Source organism: Natrix helvetica (assembly GCF_964273705.1).
Source record: "Natrix helvetica genome assembly, chromosome: 1".
Lineage (NCBI taxonomy): Eukaryota > Metazoa > Chordata > Lepidosauria > Squamata > Natricidae > Natrix > Natrix helvetica.
The window spans coordinates 128,786,582-128,809,621 of record NC_138548.1 but is presented as its reverse complement, the minus strand read 5'-3'; the positions used below and the strand labels follow the sequence as shown (position 1 = coordinate 128,809,621).

The 23,040-nt window shown below is 38.0% G+C and overlaps 1 long non-coding RNA gene across 1 annotated transcript in view; it reads left to right on the top strand.

The window, feature by feature from the left end:
- The first annotated feature begins 8,296 nt into the window (after positions 1-8,296).
- Positions 8,297-23,040, top strand: part of LOC309383690 — a 32,282-nt gene continuing 17,538 nt past the window's right edge. The window contains exons 1-2 of the long non-coding RNA XR_014173900.1: positions 8,297-8,344; positions 8,453-8,547. This is a non-coding gene — a long non-coding RNA (uncharacterized lncRNA). The remainder of the gene's footprint in view (positions 8,345-8,452; positions 8,548-23,040) is intronic.

Genomic DNA, 23,040 nt, shown 5'->3' with positions numbered 1-23,040 from the left:
CAATGGAGAAGTCACTTTTTTCTTATATTTTACATTCATTAAAATAGGTTTCCATTACTTTTACTTTTGTGAGCTCATTGTTCCTCAGGAGAGAAAAGGGGGGAAATAACTATCAATGTAGCAAGATCTGAAACTGAGAACCTGAAGTGGATGTGTACATGGGACAAAAGTGGGGGAGCTGATGGCTATTGTATCTTCTTGGTCTCTACATTAGCTGTTACAGTTTCTAGAGAAAGTATCAATGGAATATATGTGACAGTTATATACATAAAAGCAAAAAAAATGTCGGCAAGGAAATTGTTGTGATGCAAATTTGGAAAAGATATTGCAATTCATGGAAATAATTAAGAACCCATCAAAATGGCATTCAAGGAATGAATTGTTTATAGGCTTGGCTATATGCAATCATTTTTTACTTGTACAGCTACGTCCAAGAATGCAGCAAAATTAATACTACTGTTCTGGACATTGAAGGAGGTCATTCCACAATGTTTGCACATTGTTTGTCATTGGCATTTCCATATACATTTACCCAATAAAATTAATAACCTTTGGTCTGCAAGCAGATCTGTAAGAAGATAGTGTCTTTCAACATAAGGGATAAGAATATTTCTTTCAAGAGCTGTTCAAGATTTATAATTCTGGTTAATATGTATCAACTTAGATTCTTTGGGTAGTTTCCCACATTCTTTGCAAGGCTGCTTCCACTTTGTCAGAAGAGACCATAAAATAGACAAGGGGAGCAGCTGACTTAAATGATATCATGGAAGGTCATTGCTCAGCAAGTTGCTGTACAGAGAATTATCCCTTCAGGACTAAAGAATAAATAAAAACAAAAGGAAAGGAGGAGGATGGAAAAACTGATCAGTTCTAAAGACTTCCATTACTAATAATTCCCTTATAAGATTTCTTTCAGGCTGACAGTTCATAATTGCAATAAACAGAATTCTGTTTCTTTGCAGGCAGTTAATAATATTGGGGTTCTTGGTCTTCCCCACACCTTATTCCCTCTTTCTTTTATTGAAGATGGCTGCACTAATTGTAAGCTCCCAGATCCATAGCTTCCTAAACAGAGATCATCTCTTTGATCCATTTGGGGACTAAATCAACATTTGATAGATTATATGCACTGAATTGACAATTTGACCATTACTACACATAAATAGTATCTGGTGTGCTATAGACATAAAGGTAAAGGTTCCCCTCGCACATATGTGCTAGTTGTTGCCGACTCTAGGGGGTGGTGCTCATCTCCGTTTCAAAGCCAAAGAGCCAGCGCTGTCTGAAGACGTCTCCACCGTCATATGTCCGACATGACTAAACGGTGAAGGTGCACAGAAGACTGTTACCTTCCCACCAAAGATGGTTCCTATTTTTCTACTTCCATTTTTACATGCTTTTGAACTGCTAGGTTGGCAGAAGCTGGGACAAGTAATGGGACCTCATCCTGTTATGTGGCATTAGGGATTCGAATCACTGAACTGCCGACCTTTCTGATCGACAAGTTCAGTGTCTTAGCCATTGAGCCACCACATCCCTTATAGACGTAGTAGAGAATAAACAAAGATATTAGACATAAGAAATAGGGTAGATATTTCAGGTAGCAAGTTAAAAATATTATTATTATTTATTATGCTTTTTGTTAATGAATTAAGGTGAATATTCAATAAAGGCAACTTTTGTTAATGACCTGCTTCGTACTCCGTATATCTAGATATTGCCATTCCTCTCCGCTGTCTCTCCATACATTAGCCTTCCAAAAGAGAATGTAAAAGCATCATACTAGTCCTATTTCATGACAGAGGTATTAGTTATGACAAAGATGGGATTTAACATTAGTTAAAGAGAAACTGAATCAATAATGGGGAGAGGAGAGAACTAGATGCAAGCTATTCCACACAGTTAACATAACTTGTTCATCATCTTTAAAAAAACAGTAGTATGAAGACTGCTATGGAAAAATGGAAGACTCCAAATACATGCTTTATTCAATAAGATGCATAGGCAGGTTTATTTTTTCCCCTTCCATTCAATCATGTCCAGTTCTCAGAGACTGCCTTGACAGGTCCCTGCAGTTTTCTTGGTAAGTTTTTTTCAGACGTGGTTTCCCACTGCCTCCTTCCAAGGACTGAGAGATCGTGATTGGCCCAAGGTCACCCAGCTGCTTTCGTGCCCAAGGCAGGACTAGAACTCATTCTCCCAGTTTCTAGCCTGATGCCTTAACCAGTACATCAAACTGGCTTTCAGCAAAGATAATAAACATGTTCTAATTTTGCACTAGGTATTTGTGAGAAAGAAAGAAAGAGCAGCTAGTATATAAAGTGATATGGTTTAGAGCTATTCTGCCTGAGAAATCTTTGCAGCTTATACAGGAACTATCCTAAAGCTGGGACATTGACTGCATTACTGAATATTTTGGCTAAAGTCTCTGCAATATGAGAGCCATTCCATGGCAAATGGGGGTCTCTCTCTCCCTCTCTCCCTCCCTCCCTCCCTCTCTCTCTCTTTCTCTCTCTCTCTCTCTCTCTTGCTCACTTTCTTCCACCCTCCCTCCCCACCCCTAGCTACTTCCAGGCAAAGCTTGAGTTGCTTTATAGATAGGCTTTTCTTCAAATGCACGGATCCTGCTAGTCATAACTCACCAGTTGTTAATCATCTTTTACATCCTCAGTTAGAATTCTGACACCTCCTACTTGGGTTACTTCAGTTTTATTCATGCTCCAAAGAGCTGTCACAAATGAATGATGGATTCCTTTATTTCAGTTTCATATAACTCTTCCAAACAAGGAGCTTCAGCCTTGCATATCTTTAGAAGTCGCTTCAGGCTATCAAGAGGCATAGGACTTAAACAAAATCTGTTTAATGTGTTTAACATGTAAAGACACAGATCACAAGGTTTGCATTTCATATGCCAGGCTGTTTACTTTCTGGAATTCTGGATGTAAAGAAACAGACTATCCCTCACATTTATCTGGTGCCGATAAATTGGTTCTTGGGGATTAGAGTTTTTATTTCATGTTTTTAAAATTGTACATTTCTAGTCCTCGGAATCATGGCAAAACCTCAGAAACAAGCAGGTAGCACTGCTCATTTTAAAAGGCTAAGTTTTATACTATTTATAACTGACATAATTTATTACATAAAGAGCTTACCCCTGCAATTGAGCTCTGAATATGGCATACAAATTGAGAAAATGTATATAAGTAAATTCCATTTCTTTTTAATCTTTCTTTCTTTCTTTCTTTCTTTCTTTCTTTCTTTCTTTCTTTCTTTCTTTCTTTCTTTCTTTCTTTCTTCAGAATTTGTTTTCTCTACAACAGAAAAAAGAAGATAAATAAGTACAAAACCCAAACCTCTGAAGCATATTTCTAGTGGATCATATCCTATTAGTCATTTATGGAGCATAAATCTTTGCCAACCATAACCAAATTTTAATGATAGCCACCTATAGGGTGTTGAAGAGTCAAACTATAAAGAGTCTTGAAGTAGTAATTTAAAAGGTATATGCCTATGCAAATCATGCTAAGTTTTAACCATTCTTAAGTCAACATAATATGCATAGTCAATTCAATTTTTACAAAAATCAATATGATCTGATTAATTTAAACCAGGTCAGTTTGATTCAAATCTATTTTGGGACTTAAAATAAGCACCTGTGCATGCTTCAGAGATTTTCACATCAATCTGGTTTGAATCAATTCAGAGAAATCTGACTATCTGATAATTCAAATGAAATCATTGTTTTGATTTAAAAATTTGATTCTATTTTGGAAACTCATCTGAAGTGCCTTCAAACAAAACCTCCAAGCTGAATGCTCTTATTGTCCTAATTAGGTATTTATAATCTTATTTGCTTTGCATTGAACTTGTGAAGCATGATCTGAGACTGTGGAACAGGAATAAAACTATTTTAGCCACCCAATATTTTATTCTGGTCTAGTCCTGGGGATGTTGAACATCTGTGCAATTTTTTAAAAGTTTCAGTAAACACAACCAAAAAATCCATAGCTTGCTTCAAAAAGAAGTCCCATCATTTAAGAAGTAAAGCTTCTTTACCTATATTGCACACTACCATAGGTTTGGTTGGAGCCCACATGCCATCCTTTTCAATCAACACCTGGGTCCAATGACCCACTTCCAAAGTTCAACCTACCTGCTGGTGGGTTGTGACCTACCACTTGGGAATTCCCTGCATGACTGCCTTATAACCATGAAACAGCTTTTGTCTCCAGTTGATCTGTACTCCTAATGGTCTCCAGGTGCACTGGCCAGTCCAAAACAGATGAAATTCTACATTTAAAAGCCAAGCTTTGAAAAGAACCTGACACTGCCTTAGGTAGAGTTTTAGCAGACTCCAATCACAACCCTTCAGAATGATACACACCTGCACCTTTCTCTCCCTCCCTCTCTCTCTCTCTCTCTCTCTCTCTCTCTCTCTCTGTGTGTGTGTGTGTGTGTGTAAAAGGGATTGAAGGTTCTCCTCAATAGATCTACAGTAAGCAATCAAGGAGCAAGATGTCCATAACCATACCAATGCAAAGCATGGATGCAGAAAGATAAATATATGTAGGATATATTTTGTTCTTAAACTGGTTAGGCTAAGTAGATTTGCACTCTGAACAATACAGGGTTTAATTTGTCATTGGTTAATAAAGATAATAACCTTTATTTTCAAAAAAAAAAGATACTATTCATTATAAAAATGATTCAAATAATCAAATGACATTGTTGGTTATTGTGAATATTATGATATGATAATATATATTTTCTGAATGAACTCCATATAATTAAAGAACATTCTTTTGAAAAAGAAAGATCATGTTTCTCAGCTTTTCAGTATAACAATGTCTATATCCATATATCTATGGCAGTAAAAATCAACTTAGAAGAGCCATTCTCTCTTACATTAGGGTAAATCTTCTAAGATTGTATCTGTCATCTAAAAAGAAATTGCAAATCACTGCCACCCAGTCAATCAGTGATGCTTTTTTCCAGAAAGTGACTTGAATTGATTAATGCAAAATGTTTGACTGATTCAGGGTGGTAACTAATTTAGTAGTTTTATTATTAATCTTTTAAATGTGCCTGAACATATAAGCTTGAATGAAACACTTAGCATACAACAATTACAGCTGTTGGTATGCTGTCTTCAAAAATAGAATATCCTGTGATAAATGATATAAGTAATAAATAAAGTATTTTGGTAAATACAATTCAGTCTCCTTTGAGTCATTGTACTTCTTGAACAATCCTTGTAGTTCTCTTAGCAGGTATGAAGTGATTACCATGACCATTGTCTTCTTTGGGAAATTCTTCTTCCCAATCTTCCTGACATTTTCCCCCAATGATAGCTAGTGAGATGTTCCAGAAAAAGTCATAAACTGGATATGAGGCAACACTCCACCTACCTACTATATTGGGATAAACATGAAGGTAACACAATGGAGACCCCCTTCTATAATTTTCTAGACTGCAATGATTTATGCAGCTGGTTTTCGTACTGCAATGGTAGATTTAGTCATTTTATCAGAAAAGGTTCTCTTTCCTTCAAATCAAGGTATAGCAAATGGCAGGGGGGGAGTAAGGATATTGCATTCTATCAGAAGGAAGAAAATAAAATACCTTGAACATATGTTTGGCAGAAATTATTTGCAAATTTTCAAATGCTTTCTTCATAATCCTAACAGCTATTGTTGTTGTTGTTACTTGTGAAGTCATGTCCAACCCATCGTGACCCCATAGACAACGTTCCTCCAGGCCTTCCTGTCCTCTACCATCCTGTCCATTTAAGCTCAAGCCTACAGCTTCAGTGACTCCATGCAGCCACCTCATTCTTTGTTGTCCTCTTCTTCTTTTGCCCTCAATCTTTCCCAGCATTAGGCTTTTCTCTAGCGAGTCCTTCCTTCTCATTAGGTGGCCAAAGTATTTGAGTTTCATCTTCAGGATCTGGCCTTCTAAAGAGCAATCAAGCTTAAACAGTTATATCTTCTTTTAAAAGTGTAAAAGGGACACTATAGTTAATGGAATCAAAACCCAAGAACCCAATATAAAATCAAAACTTAGAAAGACAAACAATGCTGAGCCCATCTTCCTTATTCACAACCATTTGTTTCCAAAATATAAAAAAGAACATTCTGGCTATCTCTAACCAATAAAATGTGCAAAATTATCTAATTAAAGAAAAGAAACCAAAGTTGAATTTACTATGAAGACATTCTGGAAATAAGAATAGCCAAGGTGTAATATTTATATCAAATTGCCCCTCTTGTCATTATGGTTTTAACAGTTCAAGATTTGAAGACTAATCTGGACTGAGATCATCAAGTAGGTTGGAGGTAGACTAATCCTTCTTCCAATATCCTCTTTCCAAGAAACTATGTGGATCTCTTCGCACATTAGAAATTGGGTGGAAGGTCATAAATTCTACAGAACATCTGTTATCCCAATAAGATCAAAAATAGTATAATATCTGGGTCTTATTACTTTCCCCAAATTGTACCTCCTGTATATTGTTCTACTGTTTGTTGACTTTCATTTGTGGTCTCAGCAGACAATTGCCTGGGATTGATTTGGTATGTGCAACTGGATTAAAACAAACGTGTAATCCTTTTGGGACATGCCTAAAGATCACCCTTCATTGTCACAAAACAGTTGCTTAATACACCAACAGTAGCAACAGTTACAGAATGAGAATCCCATTTCCCAATCTCTGGATGAAGAAATATGACAATGCCAGGGATTCTTAGAATTTTAGCACTTCATATTCCAGCATGGGCCTTGACAGTCAAGGAAATCCAAGGATGCCTACAGATGTCTTGGTCTTCCCTTGCTGTTCCTCAGTCAAATCCCTTTCTCTTTACGGACCACCCCCTTAGAAAGAGTTTGCACACTTGTGCTGGTGAAAAGCAAAATCCCGGTGCTGAATCTTGGAACTTGAGAGCAATTGCCGAGACTGAAATAGCACTGGACTGTGCACCCTGCAGGGGGAGTGAGAGAATGGGAAAACATGCCAGTTTAGTAATCCATTAACAAAGTTATCTTTGTTTGTCAGCCTAATTAAAACATAGTTCATAGCTATTGTATATTTCTTAACATTCACTTTTAAGAGGCAATGGCTTATGTCTCAGAGACTGCCGGGAGAAAAATAATCACTCTTTCAAAACATGGCAAGTCAATATCAAACAAAAGAATAAAGCCAATGTTTTACTATGTTTCAGGGGAAACAACAGAACCATAGAAAAGGCATCAGCAAAACCTTTTGAGAAGATATCCTTATGTATTTGGCCTGGTTTTAATGAAATTCAATTAGTTTCCTTGGCAATATTTCAGCCAAAATCCCCAGCAAAGGCTCTCAGGGTTGCTTTCTCTGTGAGCTTGGCCCCAAGGCTTCTGTATAACAGGGATAATACGAATTCTTCAACCAAATCAAGGCAGAGTTTCTCAAAGTATGTGAATATGGGTACTGGGGATGTTCTTCTTGAATAAGCTGCCAAGAATTCACACCGTCTCTCAATTTGTACAGCTGAGAATTCCTGGTGTCAATTGGCAATTCTTCACAGATAAGCTCTGCTCACCAAATTCTTTTTCTACATTTTGTTTTTCTTTATGGACATTCCCAAGACATTTTCACCTTTTCCTCATTCATTATCATCCTCCTTTACTTTTTCCCCTAGGAATTAAACTTACTGGGACTATAAAAAGGAAGAGAAGACAAGCACAATCAGACTGCTGATGTCTCCTCTTAATATTACCTTTCTTCCCAAGAATTTAGAAATATTTCCATTCTCTTTGCTTGCCCAGCAGTGTCTGAATATTTATTTTAAGGTTGTCTCTCTGAGTTTCTACATAGGACTCTGTGAGTAACAAACAATATTAAGTTGCCTGTGCTACAATGAGAAGATCAAAAGTTATCTTGGAGAGGGCTTTCTTCTTTTCATTTTATTTTATTTTTAACTTGAGCATGGTCGCAATTGACAATACTTGAGGATCATGGGAGAAAGGATGAATGCACCACCACTTATCAGGGCAAATTGCTCTAGACACCATGCTCTTTTAGCTAGTTTCAGACAGAAATGGGACAAAATTCTCCTGTCCCAGGAGAAGTAGTTTAGCCAGGTGCAATTTTATAGCTTTTGGATGACATTCAAAGGCATAATTCATCAGCTTCTGAGAAATGGCATGACAGAGTCACATCAGGAAATCTCCCTGCAAATGATGGGCTCAGAAATGAGTCAGCAGTGCCACCATCCCAGACTGGAAGTCAGCACACACTGCAAGTTTGTGCTTAAATGTCTAATGCAAATGAAGAAGAGGTGGGTTGGGGAAATTGAAGGAGGACAAGCAGGTATCTTTATTCTATGTCTCATAATGTCCACACCTGGTGCTTTTTTAAAAACTAATTATTTGATTATGATCCTTAAAATAAAGATCATTATGTGTCTCTATTTTACAGGTTTCTTCTGGACTGGTACTGTCTTCAAAGGTAGGCAAGGGATAATGGGAGAAGTTGGCAGGTTCCACACTTGAAGAGTCCATCCAAACTATAAGGTAGACTTTGAAATGAGGGGCCAATGCTTTTTGTTCAATCATTAGTTAAAGCATAATGGAAATAATTGTTTCAGCTTTTCTGATCTTCCCAACATTAATGCCTGAACTATTGGTCAAAAAAAAAAGGGGGGGGGACAATTGGGGAAAAATTGCATTGATGGAGGCAGGGATGTCTAACCTAGGTAACTTTAAGACCCATGGACTTCAACTCCCAGAATTTGCTATACAGCCATTCCCCATAGTGGCTGGGGAATTCTGAGAGTTGAAGTCCCCAAGTCTTAAAATTGCTAAGGTTGGAGATCACAGGTATAAGTGATTCATTATCCTTTCTTGCTCTCGAATTTCTACTTGGCCATTTATTTATCCACTTATTTTTCTACATTATCTTTTGAAAAAATATTGTTTGCTTGGAATGGAATTGAATCAGCACATTTGCAATAATTATGATTACCTTTCAGCATTTATTGAAAGCCAACATAGTATGAACTGTGTCATTTTTTTGCCATTTTACCTTTTGATTTTTAAAATGTGTGTTTTGTAGTAGTATAGTTCCATCTGAAGCCACAGTGTTACACTACCTCTCTCGCTCAGCCGTATTGCTGTAAAACTATCACCATGTGCGTATTGTACAAACGGGTTGATGAAATTTTACCGCAGACGAAAATATCCCAGATATAACAGTATCCATTGCAAGTTAACATGTTAAAAATAGAATTTATGAGAATAACTTTGCAGTCGCTGTGAATGATCATATTGCAAGATGGGATTCAAGGTCAGTGCAATAAAGTTTTGTGTATCGTCTTCTCCCTACCTGTTGTAAAGCTTGGAAAGTTGAAAACACATACAAATAAGTTCCCCAACATTATTTGGTTATATGCCACCTGGAGTTCCCTCTATGCATGATGGGTGGCATCACAAATAAGCAAACAAACAAACAAATAAAGCAACACAACTTGAAAGATATCTCATTTATTTCTACAACTTTCTTATCAAATCATCACAACCAGATTTGTGTTTTACTTGCAAATAATTGGCACACGTAGTGTTGCAAGTCAATCTGTAATGTATGGGCTTTTTCAGGTTTTATCAGATATTTCCTACTTTCTTGGTCAAATGGGTTATAATGCAGCATGGTGGGTTATCATTTACTTTTGAGAAACACTATATTTTATGCATATTTTGATTCTTTCTGTAGTGAGTTTAAGGGTATTAAGCTGAAATGTGAAGCAATAGCTGTGAATGTTAATTGTCTGTTTTTAGAAGTGTCCACCTTGCCCCTCCCTTTTAGCAAATTCGGGATTAATCACAGAGAAAAAAGAGGAAAGTAAGCCTTACGATGAAGGCATTATGAGAACAAAAGCCTGGGGACAAAATGAAGACATGTATGTCAATGCTCTTTGCTTTACCTCCAACCCTCCATTTTCCATCTGCATCTTATCAGGTAGTCCTCAACTTACAACCACATTTGAGCCCAAAATTTCTATTGTTAAGTGACATCATTGTTAAGTGAGATTTGTCTCATTTCATTACGTTTCTTGCCACAAGTGAATTGCTGCTGTTCTTTAAATAAATAACGTGGTTGTTAAATGAATGTAGCTTCCCGATTAACCTTGCTTGTTAGAAGCTCACCAAAGGAGATCACAGGACTCCAGAACACTTTAACCATCATAAATACATGCCAGTTACCAAGTGTCTGAATTTTGATCATACTGATCACAGAGATGCTGCAATACTCGTAAGTATGAAAAACTATCATAAGTCACTTTTTTCATTGACGTTGTAATGTTGAACAATTGCTGCATTAATGGTTGTAAGTTGAGGACTACCTGTACTAACTTTGGTATTGCTCTGAGTGTATAGAACCATGCAGATCTTCATGTTAAATGGGTGAAGATCTTTGCAAGCATTCACATTCTCCCCAACCGCACTGGAATACTGTGTGGAGGCAAAAGCCAGCATAAATCTAACAGGTTCTGCACAATTGGGGTATACAGGCATCAATGCCCAGACAAGCTTCTATCTGCTTTTCAGTTTTACTGTTCTTGTGAAGGTGAATGGATAGCAAAGGGAGAAAGAGTGAGAGAGTCAGCAGGAGGGAAGAAAAAAAGGGAAGAAAAAAATATGGGATTAAACTTAGTTTTGTTTCCATGATGTCATCACATCCCAAACGTATTAGGAACATTTGTGCAATTAGTCCAAGAAGCACTGACATCACTCTGTCTGTTGGACCTCAGTGATATCTTTAGATAGACAGATCTTGCGTTGTGATATCATTGGGTTTAGTATGTGCTGGCTTATAAATCCCTTGACTGAGATCATCCCATCAAAAAGAACCAAATACAAAGAATAACACCGAAGAAACAGTGTCAGATAGTACGAGATAACGGTGGCATTTGAAAAGTTGGAAAAAGTGACGACCGTTTACAATAATCAAAATGGTTTTTTTTTCCCCAAGGAAATCTCAGACAACCTGGAAAAATATTTGTTGAAATCCAAAATGTACTGGGGCTTAACTACTGTATGCCGTATTAGACAATTTTGTGCAATTGTCTAATATTTATAACCCTGTTTTTTTATTTGGAAATATAATACATAGTAAAAACTAGAATATGATATTCTAAACACAAGCAATGGTCACATATCTGATTATTTAATCATGTTGGAAAGTACTACAAAATAAACAGCATTTCTCCCAGCCTTTCATCTTACTGTCTGACACGCATCTTTGACTCTTTACACAAGTTTTGTCACTTTTCTTTTTTCACCACTTTTGGCAACCATCTTGATCTGTAGTATATACTGAACATCTTGAAGAAATCTGCTTTGAATACTATAAAACTAAAACTGGGAAATGAATTCCTCATATGGAACTTTCAAACTCTTCTTGAAAGTTATCCATTCCAGATTTTGTTTGTTTTATATAGCTGCCCATTTTGAATCAAACTCTGGGTAGCTCACAACTGAAAAGTAAAACAGTATCTATCTACAATAATAATATATAAAACATTAACACCAAAAAAAAAAAAACCCACCTTGGCACTGTAGCTAAAGGTTTGCATGCACTCCATAAGACATTCATCCCAATAATATTACCTTATGCTAAAGTGTGGGGGTGGGGTGGGGTGGGAGGAAGCTGGGTCTTGAATGCTTTTCGGAAGGTTAGCAGGACAGGGATCTACCGAACCTTAGGGGGAAATGTATTCCATAGAGCAAAGGCTGTCATACAAAAAAGGTATGCTTTCTAGGTCCTTTAATATGGCAACATTTAAGGGATGAGACACTGTAAATTCTTTGCACAGAATCAGATCTGTTTAAGCTCCCATTAGCTGACTTACTTGCTATGCCTATTCATTGGCTGACCTTGTTCCCATGTCTCTCCCAGTCATGAATATTTTAACAGACTCTTTAAGGGAAGAGATTAAGAGCATGCTCACTTTCCGATCAGATAAGGTGAGCAATTGTCCTTAGGGAGAGGCAGTTTCACAAATAACCTAATCCCTGGTTATATAGAGGGCATTACAGGTAATAACCAGCACTTTAAATAGAAGGAAATTGGGAGCCAGTGCAGTTTATACAACAGACATATCATGTGGGCAAAACTAGGAGCATCCATCACTGTGTATATCGCCACATTCTGGACTAGTTGTAACTTCCAGGTGATCTTCTAAGGCAGTTCCATGTAGAACACATTGCAGTAATCCAAATGAAAGGTAGCTATGGCATGAATGACTATGAGTGAAGCCTCCTTTGCTCATATAACATGTTTAGACAACAGCAGTACAGAAGATCAGGAACTAACTAATGCATGGTACGAAGATTGTGACGAATAGATATTGGAAGGGCCCAGAGATGGGTTGCAAATCCGCTTGTGCTCGCATGTGCGCTTGCACAACACTTCTGTGCATGCACAGAAGCATCCAGGTGGGTGGGCGGAGCCTCCCACCACCACCACTACTGGTTCGCCCAATCCAGTCCAAAACGGGAGAAACCCACCTCTGGAAGAGCCACATCATTTGTTTTGAAGTTTAACATAAGAGATTAGTTGTAACCTTTAGAATTACCCAGATAAACGTCTCATGAATGATTGACCTTTACAGTGACCAGGATGCTGAGAAAAGGCAGCTTTGAGGCTTCTGCTCCTCACAGAAGACTACTTGCCAAGATCATCCTTGTTGCTCCCTCATTCTTGATGCTCTCTTTTTCCCTACATTTCTCCCATATCTTCCCATATGTCAAAAGTGGGACTACGTAATCCAGAAATTTCATATGGAAATAGATATCAGTGACACCTGGGAAAGTCTTGGAAGGACTCAAACTTTCATAGTCCTTGTCAAAGGTAGAAGGTATGTGATATGTTATTCACCACTACATTCTGCTGACTTTTCATTTATTTATGCTTCCATGCAAATACCCCATAAACTCTCTGTACTAACCCTGGGCAAATTTTTGCTGTTAAAAAGCTGGTAATAGATTTTTTTTTCTTTGTTTTAGTATCTTGCTCAAAGGAAAATACTGTAGCCAAATGTAAGCACCATTTAAATTATTAAAACGCCCTCCCTCTAAAGTCTAATGTACCAGGTAACATGGGACATAAAATATATTTTCATGAGTAAGGCCTGTAATAAATAATTTGCTCCTTTACAGGAGCTGGAATGCATAATACTTCTGATTTTCTTTTTTGCTAAAGCCTTGATAATTTGTATTTTTTGGCAAAAGGTATCACCAGGTGGCTCTACATGTGGACTGTGGTGTAAAATGTTTTAATTAGGGCTGACCATTTTAAAAACAATGCAGGATCCTAAGAGATAAGAAAATAGAAATTATGAGATTTTTCTATTCTCCAGTGTGCAAGCACTTAAATCATAAAAACACCCATACCCAAGAAACTGTACATAGAGTCATCCTTCAGTCCAAGGAGCAGAATTTTATTCTTGATTTCTACATCTAAAAAGTGCAACTACCCATATAGCTTTCCCATTCTGATTCAAAGGTGTAGATTTAATGTTAAGTTGATAGCACTATGAAACATTTCTGGAGGGTTCTGCATCCTGGCTACTATCTATTGGAGATGTTGGTGATTTACCAGGTTTTTGGTATTGATGGATAACCATGCATAGTTAGTCATAAACAAATGCCATGTTTTTCCACGTTGCTCAAGGACATCCGTCTAACTTCATTAGAAAGACTATTAAAAAAAAAAACCCATCAAATAAATTCAATGTAAATAAGGACAGAATTACACCCAGCTATAAATTCTTAATTCCCCTGAAGAGTTTGAAACTGATAAAATACCCTCTAAGTAGATCATGTGGATTATGATTGATGCCTATGCAATGCTATATTCTGGAATGTAAGCTCATGCAAGATATGATAATGGTCCCTAGTTTAGAAGGTATCGTAAAAATATGTCAGATTTATGGAGAAGAGAATTATCAGCTATCAGTTAACATGAAATGTATCTAGACAATAAGGCTTGCAATAGGAATTAAGATTTGGTGGCAACATCTATTAGGAAAGTGTTGTTGCCTTCGTGCTTTGGCTATCAACTAGTTAATTCTCAAAAGTGCTAAGAGAGTATTTTGTATATTTTATCCTATTTCATTCTGCCATATGTTACCAATTATCTTCCTCCCAGGGAACATGGACTTTATTTCTTTTCCTACAGTTTTTTTTCACTACTGTAAGACTTGGAAAGATGCATTATAGAAATAGAACTATCCATACGCACCATCAAAAATACAAGGTTCCAGGACAGCACATATATCTTTGAAAGAAGGAATGAATGTTCTTTGTGTCTGAGATGCTTGATTGAAATATCATCTACTCTAGAACCTGACTAGTGTTCTGACCCAGGCTTCCTTAAAAAGCAAGAAGCAATGTCTTAGTCCTGGCAAAACCCCTTTTATTTACACGACTGTGAATTCCTTTCTTTCACAGCCAGCAAGGCAGAGGTGAAATCCAGCAGGTTCTGGAAGGTTCTGGAGAACTGGTAGCAGAAATTTAGAGTAGTTAGGAGAACCGGTAGCAGAAATTTAGAGTAGTTAGGAGAACCGGCAAATGCCACCTCTGGCTGGCCCCAGAGTGGGATGGGAATGGAGATTTTGCAGTAGCCTTCCCCTGCCATGCCCACCAAGCCACACCATGCCCACCAAGCCACGCCCACAGAACCATTAGTAAAAAAAATGAATTTCACCACTGCAGCAAGGCTTAACAAACAGTCTTTCAGAGGAATGTTTATCAATACGAACCTTATCTCATTTGGAGAGCTGCCAAATAACTCATTTCCAAATGCAAGGCAAGGCAAAAGAGTCTCTTGGCACAGAGTCTCTTACAGTCACAAACAGAACTTTCCATTTTTGAAATGACCAAATGAATGAATTGTTTCCTGCAAAAGCCCGCTCCCCGTTTGCTCCTCTTTTATCTCCTATGAGAGGGGACAATCACCTCCAAGGTGTTGTTTACTCCTAAGTAAACCCTGCTTTCTTAGTTGTTCTTGTTTTCTGGCAGCTCTGCACATGCGCACACTGGGAACAGGCTCCAGCTGTTTCTCTGCCTCACTGCTGTCTAGCTCCCTCTCTGCCTCTGATGCAGAGCCCTCGTCTGAGCTTTCTTCAGCCCCCAGGACTGGCCCATGTTCCTCCCCAACCTCCTCACTGTCCGACTCTGCTGCCAGCTCTGCTGGACACCGAGAGGCCACAATAGCAAGGAAAAATCACTACTGATGCCTACAGCAAAGCTCTTTTGCACAATTTATAATTCAGAAAGAACATTGCATCAACCTTCCTTATTCCTTGTCACAACTATAAAGCAATGACTAGTGGAACTTATTGAGACTTAGTACATTTGTGTCTGATCTCTATGGTAAATGGCAAATACACCTACTAGAGCTTATCCTTATAAGTGATTGCAGAAAATATTCATTGCCTTTGGGTTTTTTCCTGAACTGACAGCCGGGAAACCACCCGAGTACATAGAATAATACAACTGGAACCTCTGGGGTTAATAATTTTTTCCTGTGAACTTGGCAATAGGCCCTACTCCTAATACATGGAGCTATGGGAAGAGAGATATGGGGGAGGGGAGATATGTATGAAGAAAGGACAAAGAGGAACAGAGCCAAATTTGCAGCAATTCTAATCATATTAAGAGTGCAAGAATGTTGATTTTAAAAAAATTGTCCTGCTGAGAATGTCACTAAAGCCCAGATGTTATTCAGCAGATGGGACTAACACTAGCCAAATAATACAGAAATGTACACAGCGGTCACATAATATAAGAAATGAATACTGAAAACTATGCGCAAGCATGCCCATGCCCATACGCATACTACCCTAAGTAGCAGGTTTTGCTTTCTAGGTGGGCATTTCTATTGCTTCTCAAATAAATTGCTAGCATCATTTATTCTTAACAAATAACAAACACTAGTCTCTAAAAGCTGAATTCAAACTTTTTTAAAGCTTATCTTTATATACAAACACAGAGATATCAGTTTAGGGATGTGTGAATGCACACAGACTTTATATTCTAAATATGAGAGACAATTTAATTGAGTGTTGAGCTGTGTATCAAATTAATAGCCTGGTGAGGAGAGTTGTGATATTTATTTCATAACTTTTCCATCTCTAAGGAAAGCCTAAATTTGATAAGATTGAACAAAATACTAAAATTTGTTATTTGGGCCTTAGAAACACTGTTAAAATAAATATTAAGTTTAATATGGGAGGTGGCTTTATTGCTAAATACATCTAAGTTAGCTTTTATTTCTAAAGCATCATTTTGGAATTTACTGGGGCTTATTTTAAATTCCAAAGAGTGGGAAAAGAAAGTTCGAGTTATTAGTGCAATCCAGTTATTTCAGTAAAGTCAGTGAAAAGATTTGAAGCTAAAATTGCACATTTCAAAGAAAATAAGACCCTTGGAAATAGTCTGGGAAATAGAAGGAAAGATGGAGGGAAATTGTAAAAGGGGTCTCAGTGGACATCCAGATTCTGGTGTTAAGCTTAAGCCCCAAGTTCAGGTGGTAGACAATGGCACAGAAAGGAAGTGGGAAAGTTAGCCTGGTAAGAAGCTCACAGCTCTGAAATCATAGAAAAGCCACAGGCTCCTGTGCGAAGATGGAGAAGGAAAGGTGCTTGCAATTTGCAATCTTCTACTTCTGCTGATGGAAAGGCTACTCATGAGAAAGTAAGGTGGGGGAAGTACTTGGCCCACCTGGGATTCCAGGGTGTGCAGCTTGGGGAAGTACAAACAAAACTGCAGCATCAAATGGCATCTTGGCCAATGAGTGTGCCCATAAGAAGCTGGCTGGCCATTTCATCATCAATGAGGATCTCAGTGGCCTAATTGAGACTTGCAGCTTGAAGACCAGGAGGGAGAAAAGCAACATAAATTTGGATGGGTTTGGTGGGGAAAAGTCTAGTTCAGAAGAAGTGATTGAGCAGCCCCAAGGAGAGAGAGGGTGGGGAACCACTTGATGAGTCTTTGCAGAGTCAGCATTTCCCTGTGAGCATTTTTGTCAAGAGCAAGAAGAGTGGAATTACAGGTAATTCTCAATTTATAACTGGTTGTCTAATGAACATTTGAAGTTACAATGGACACCCCACCCCAAAAAAGGAACTTATGACCTAGTTTTGAAATTCCAATGATGTCATCCCCTTGCAGTCAAATGATCGCATTTTGTATGTTTGACAACTGCTCTGCATTGATGGCCTTTTGCAGCATCATTTGATCACAATTTACGACTTTTTGCTAGAAATGTTTTGTTCCTACCCATCTAACCATTTGAAAGCATGCAAATGCAAGTAGATTCCTAGGTTAATAATTTGGTAGGAAGTTAACAGTGTTCCATGTGCCTTGACATGTTGTATAGGCATGCTGGCCACATGACTACACAAAAGGTCTTTGGACAACACTGACTTCCTTGGCCTAGAAATGGAGATGAGCGCCACGCCCTAGAGTCAGAGACAACTGGATAGGGAAACTTTTACTTTTTGCTAGGAATCAGCATTTACTTCCAGTTGGCAGCAAACACTGGGCCATAAACAACAATAGGTTTCCTTAACAATGATCACAAATGTGTTATAAAAATGAGTTGGGCTATCTGGCTTTATAACTGTCACAACTTATGGCTGCAATTGCTAGATTCAATTATGGTCATACGTTGAGCTCCGTCTGTATTGAAAGAGGGGCTATGCTTTTGAACTGGGCTGGAGTTTTAAGGAAATGTTGTTGGGTGCAGTGGAGGAAGGGATGCTAGTTTGGAAGCAGCCTCAGCATAGAACATCGGCAAACATACTTACAGAGTTCAATAACTAGGATTTGTTTTGTTTTGTTTAAACAAATAACATTGCTCCTGATTATATTTTAATGTGCCTGTGTGCTGTTTTGTAATGATGCAAGTAAAAACTGTAAAATGCTCACAACTTGAGGTGAGTTTGGTTTGACTTGGCCTGGTGTTGACTGCCCAGAAAGGAGGAAAATTAGAAGCAGCAGCTGACTCTAAGGACTGAGCTTCTTCCTTTCTGTTTGTTGGTGTCTACATTTGTTTCAGGCTAAGCCTAATATTTGGTATTACCATAATATACTCAACTTCATCCCTGCAAGTGTCCTTTAGTAATCATACCACTAATTAAAAGTAAGTGAGTTTCAGAAAAGCAGTGCAAAACTGTGTGCTGAAAATAAAATAAAAGTTGTTTAAGTACACACACACAAACTTGTATAAATTATGCAATTATCATTTAGCCTTTAATTACACAGCAAAAAAATAGGATTCCTAAGTCCTATCTTATCTGATGGCTCTAGCTGAGCTGGGATTGAGAAGATCCACATTCAAGCCCATCCTCGTTCACTGGATAATTTAAAGAAAGACTGCCATCTTGAGGTTCTGGAGACAAGATAAGATATACATTTATCATCTAAAAAGAAACCAAGGGCAGAGAGATCTTGAGAGACCCTTTGATCAATGTAGTTGGTGAAGGGCCTCTGGCAACACAAGCAGAAATGTCTTAATCATAAGAAAATACTGCTGGGAAATCAAAAGTGAAAAGCCTAAAAGCGGACATAATTTGGCTTCTTTTCTAATTCCTGGCCAGTTTCCTTCATTGTGCAGCAGACTCTCCCGGTATTAATCTGATGTGGTTTCATATGAAGAACTCTTCCATACATGGACTTAGTTTTCTTTACTATATTCTGAGATCTGTGTCCCTTGCCCAAGATTCAATGCTAAGGCAAGATCAGATGAACTAAAGTGGCCCTCGCTAGACTGAAGCTCTCTTGCTGGGGTTCTTTCCTGACTACATTTAGTGTCTCCTAGCAGACTGGCTTCCAACATGCTAATTTTTTCCTACAGCTGCCACGACTCTGCAACAAGGAAGCAGAGCTGTGCAAGGAGCAGAAAGGACACACTCTCCACATCAGAGGGATCCCAGATGAGTACATCGCAGCTGAGGTCCCAGCTTGGCAGAAGCCCTCTGGTGTGCTGCTTTACTTAGCATAATAGTTAATCCAGCCCTGACAGTTTCTAACGAAGCCTAAGCCACCGGAGATTCTTGATTGTACTCCAAGTTCCACCATTCTCCTTCCAAGTTAGATGTTCCAAGCATGGCCTTCCTTAAGCAGGCAGGCAGGCAGACTGCTTTCCAGAAACTGCTAGCGAGGAAACATTGCGAGTAGGAGAGAAAAAAAGACTCTGATTTACACCCTGGGGCCTGTGCAAATGCTGTAAATCCTCAGAAGGGTCGCTGTGAAAGCAAGAGAAAGGGAATGAGACTTCGAGGAATAACACATTTTGAAACATTCTTGACAAGTCCATTCCTAACTGCCTTAAATCATCTTCCATGGTCTGGGGCTGTATTGTTGCCCCGGCCCCCAGCTCAAATTAAGCACCCTGTCACATTCCTTCAGGGGCAAGGTTGTAACACCTAAGTGCTTCATAGAATACAGAATACAGAACACCAGAGTTGGAAGGGACCTTGGAGGTCTTCTAGTCCAACCCCCTGCTTGAACAAGAGACCATGGAACATTTTCACAAAGACCTGCAAAGAGAAGTAGAAAAACTGATGGAAAAGAAAGCAAGGCTACAACCAATAGTGGGCACCTTGGAGGCAATCTGGCACACTACCTTAACACCATTGGCATTGACAAAATTACCATCCATCAATTGTAAAAGGCAGCTTTACATAGAACAGCTTACAGTATATCTTGCAACAATATTTTTAATACCATCAAATCACATCTGCGGATCCCAAGTCCTTGGAGAGAAGAATTCAACAGCAGAATAAAAATGCCAAATCCAATTTAAACATCTAGCCAACTATGCAACAACAACAAAAATAATAATAATCATAATAAAACATTCTGACTCTACAAAAAACCACCTTACTTGGAACAGCTTATATCCTCTGACGTTACCTTAACAGTTCCTAGGTCCTTGGTTAGGATTTGAGCTTTTGAGCTACCAACCAGCTCCAAAGTCTTTGAATCTCACCAAAGATTAACCACATGAATAATAATAATAATCATCATCATCATCATCATCATCATCATCATCATCATCATCATCATCACCCCACCAGAAGTTGATGAAACTGTTGACCACATACTCAGCTGCTGTAAAAAAATCACGCAGACTGATTATAAATTGTGGCACAATTCAGTAGCACAAATGATCCACTGGAATTTGTGCAAAAATTATAATATTAAAACAACAACAAACTGGTGGGAACATAAGCCTGAAAAAGTCACCGAAAATCAGATGGTCAAGATCCTGTGGGATTTTCGTATACAAACAGATAAAATACTAGCGCATAACACACCAGACATCACACTGGTTGAGAAAAATAAGGTTACAATCATAGACATCGCAATACCAGGTGATAGCAGGGTCGAGGAAAAGGAACATGAAAAAGTCGTGAAATACCAGGACTTAAAAATTGAAATTCAATAATTATGGCACAAACCAGCAGTGGTAATTCCAGTGGTAATCGGCACACTGGGTGCTATTCCAAAAGCACTGGAATTACATTTAAAACAGTTAAAAATTGACAAAATCACCATCAGTCAAATGCAAAAATCTGCACTGCTTGGATCTGCACGTATATTACAAAAATACGTTACGATGTCCTAGGCCCCTGGGTGTGGCCCGACTAGTAACCAATGCCAAATCCGGCGAAACAACTGGCCGCTGTGATACAATTGTATAATAATAATAATAAATAACAACAACAACAACAACCACAACAACCACCACAACAACAACAACAACAAATGGATCGTCATTTGGAGTACACGCCAGATATCATGGTTGTAGAGGGGCGAAGTGTACAGTTTATTGATATCGCTGTTCCTGGAGATGCCAGAGTTGAAGAAAAAGAACTAGAAAAAATAATGAAATATCACGACCTGGCCATTGAAACTACACGGCTATGGATGAGGCATGTAACAGTGATACCTATTGTCATCGGGGCACTTGGCACCATATCCAAGAATTTTATAAGATACATCAACAAATTGGAGCTTCCTGAAATAACACCAGCGGAACTGCAAAAAACTGCGCTACTCGGAACAGCTTATATTTTAAGAAGGTACTTGGTTGATACCTAGGATGCTGGCAGCAAACCGTATCAACCATTAGCACCAGTCAATGGTATTTGTAATGCATTTTTGAATGTTCAGTTGGCTGAGTTTCATGTTTAATGAATAAAGTATATAACAACAACAACAACCATCTTCTATCTCCAAAGAAAATTGGAAGGACACCTAAGAGAGAGCTGGGAAGGCAACATAAATCTAGATAAACCAATATTTATCTAAACTCCAATTTTACTGAGGAATATCATCAACTGTATTCCTCTGAATTCCAGAGCATATGTGAACAAAGGGTTTTAGATGTTTTGGGGCATTTGCACCCCAATCATTTATAATCAATCTGATAGAAAATACATTGTTTCCATTTTTCTTAGAAGGAGGAGAGGTCCACATAGATGAGGTGAAATTCCTTAGGTGTGGGGTATTTAGTTCTTCCATTAACTTCAATTAAGAGTTGTTAGAGAGGGAATTTCTGTGAGAGCCTTGTTGCTTCTTCTATTGTAATCTCTAAGTCTGCAAATTCCCTGACATCACATGTCTTGATATAGTCCCAAGGATAGAGACAGGTTTTCCCCAATATTAGGACTTATTCAATGAATTTTAAAGTGAGCTGAACATATACACCAATAAAGGAAGCTCGGAAGTAGCATCGGAAAAAAATTCTGGAGGAATTATATTAAGAAGAAGCTAGGGAAACAGGAACAATTTGATAAAAGGAAAAGGAAAATTCAGAAAAACCCTTTTGAAAACACTTTTCAACATAGTAATACAGGTAGACCTTGACTTACAACCATTTGTTTAGTTGTTAGAAGTTGCAATGGCACTGAAAAAGTGACTTGGGGCCATTTTTCTGACTGTTGCATTATCCCCATGGTCATGTGATCCAAATTCAGATGCTTGGCATCTAGTTCATATTTATGACAGTTGCAGTGTCCTTGGGTCAAGGGATCACTTTTTGCAACCTTATTGACAGGCAAAGTCAATGTGGAAGACAGATTCTCTTTACAAGCATGTTACTAACTTAACAACTGCAGTGAGTCACTTAGCAACTGTGGCAAGAAGAGTCATAACATAGGGCCAAACTGATTTAAGGGTTTTGTTAGCAATAGAAATTTTGGGCTTAATTGTGGTAATATATAACACTGGAAGTCTTTAAGAAGATGTTGGATAGCTATTTGTCTGAAACGGTATAGGGTTTCCTGCCTAGGCAGGGGGTTGGACTAGAAGACCTCCAAGGTCCCTTCCAACTCTACTGTTGTATTATTATTGTATTATTGTATGTTGAGGACTACCTGTATTGATACCACTAGATTTATAGAGGTTTAGTACAAAAGTACCTGCTCCATGCAAATACAATGGCAAGCATAATTTTCAGTGGCAAGAATAGTCTGAGGTTTTCACTACCTATTGGAAAAGAAAGGTTTAATTTTCCTTACTTTCAGATTTACTGCAGGGCATTATTTTATTTTGATCACTGATTGTAATAAGGAGTTTCAGAAAACAGATTCTCTCTGGATTCAATTTGAAAATTACTATTTGATTCCACAGAAATTCTGCCAAATCTTTGACCCCTTATTTATTTGGGGATGAATTTTGGAATAGCTTGAAAAACGCAGATATATTTTCAACTCTCTTACCCATGAAATTTCACATTATAGAATAATCTCATAAATAAAATAGCCAACAGATCTGGAGGAGAGGGGTGGAAACTGATAGCAATCATATTGTTTTGGACTTTGTTCTGATGAAGCAGGGCCTAAATTAAATTAGATTACCTCAACAAGCCTCTCAGTAATTTATCCAGCTTGCTTTTTAGTTCTGATATCATTGTTGTTTCTAAAATTCCCAATTTTTTAAAACTTTGGAAAACTCCACTGTGACTTCTAAGCAATAACTCATTTTTATGAG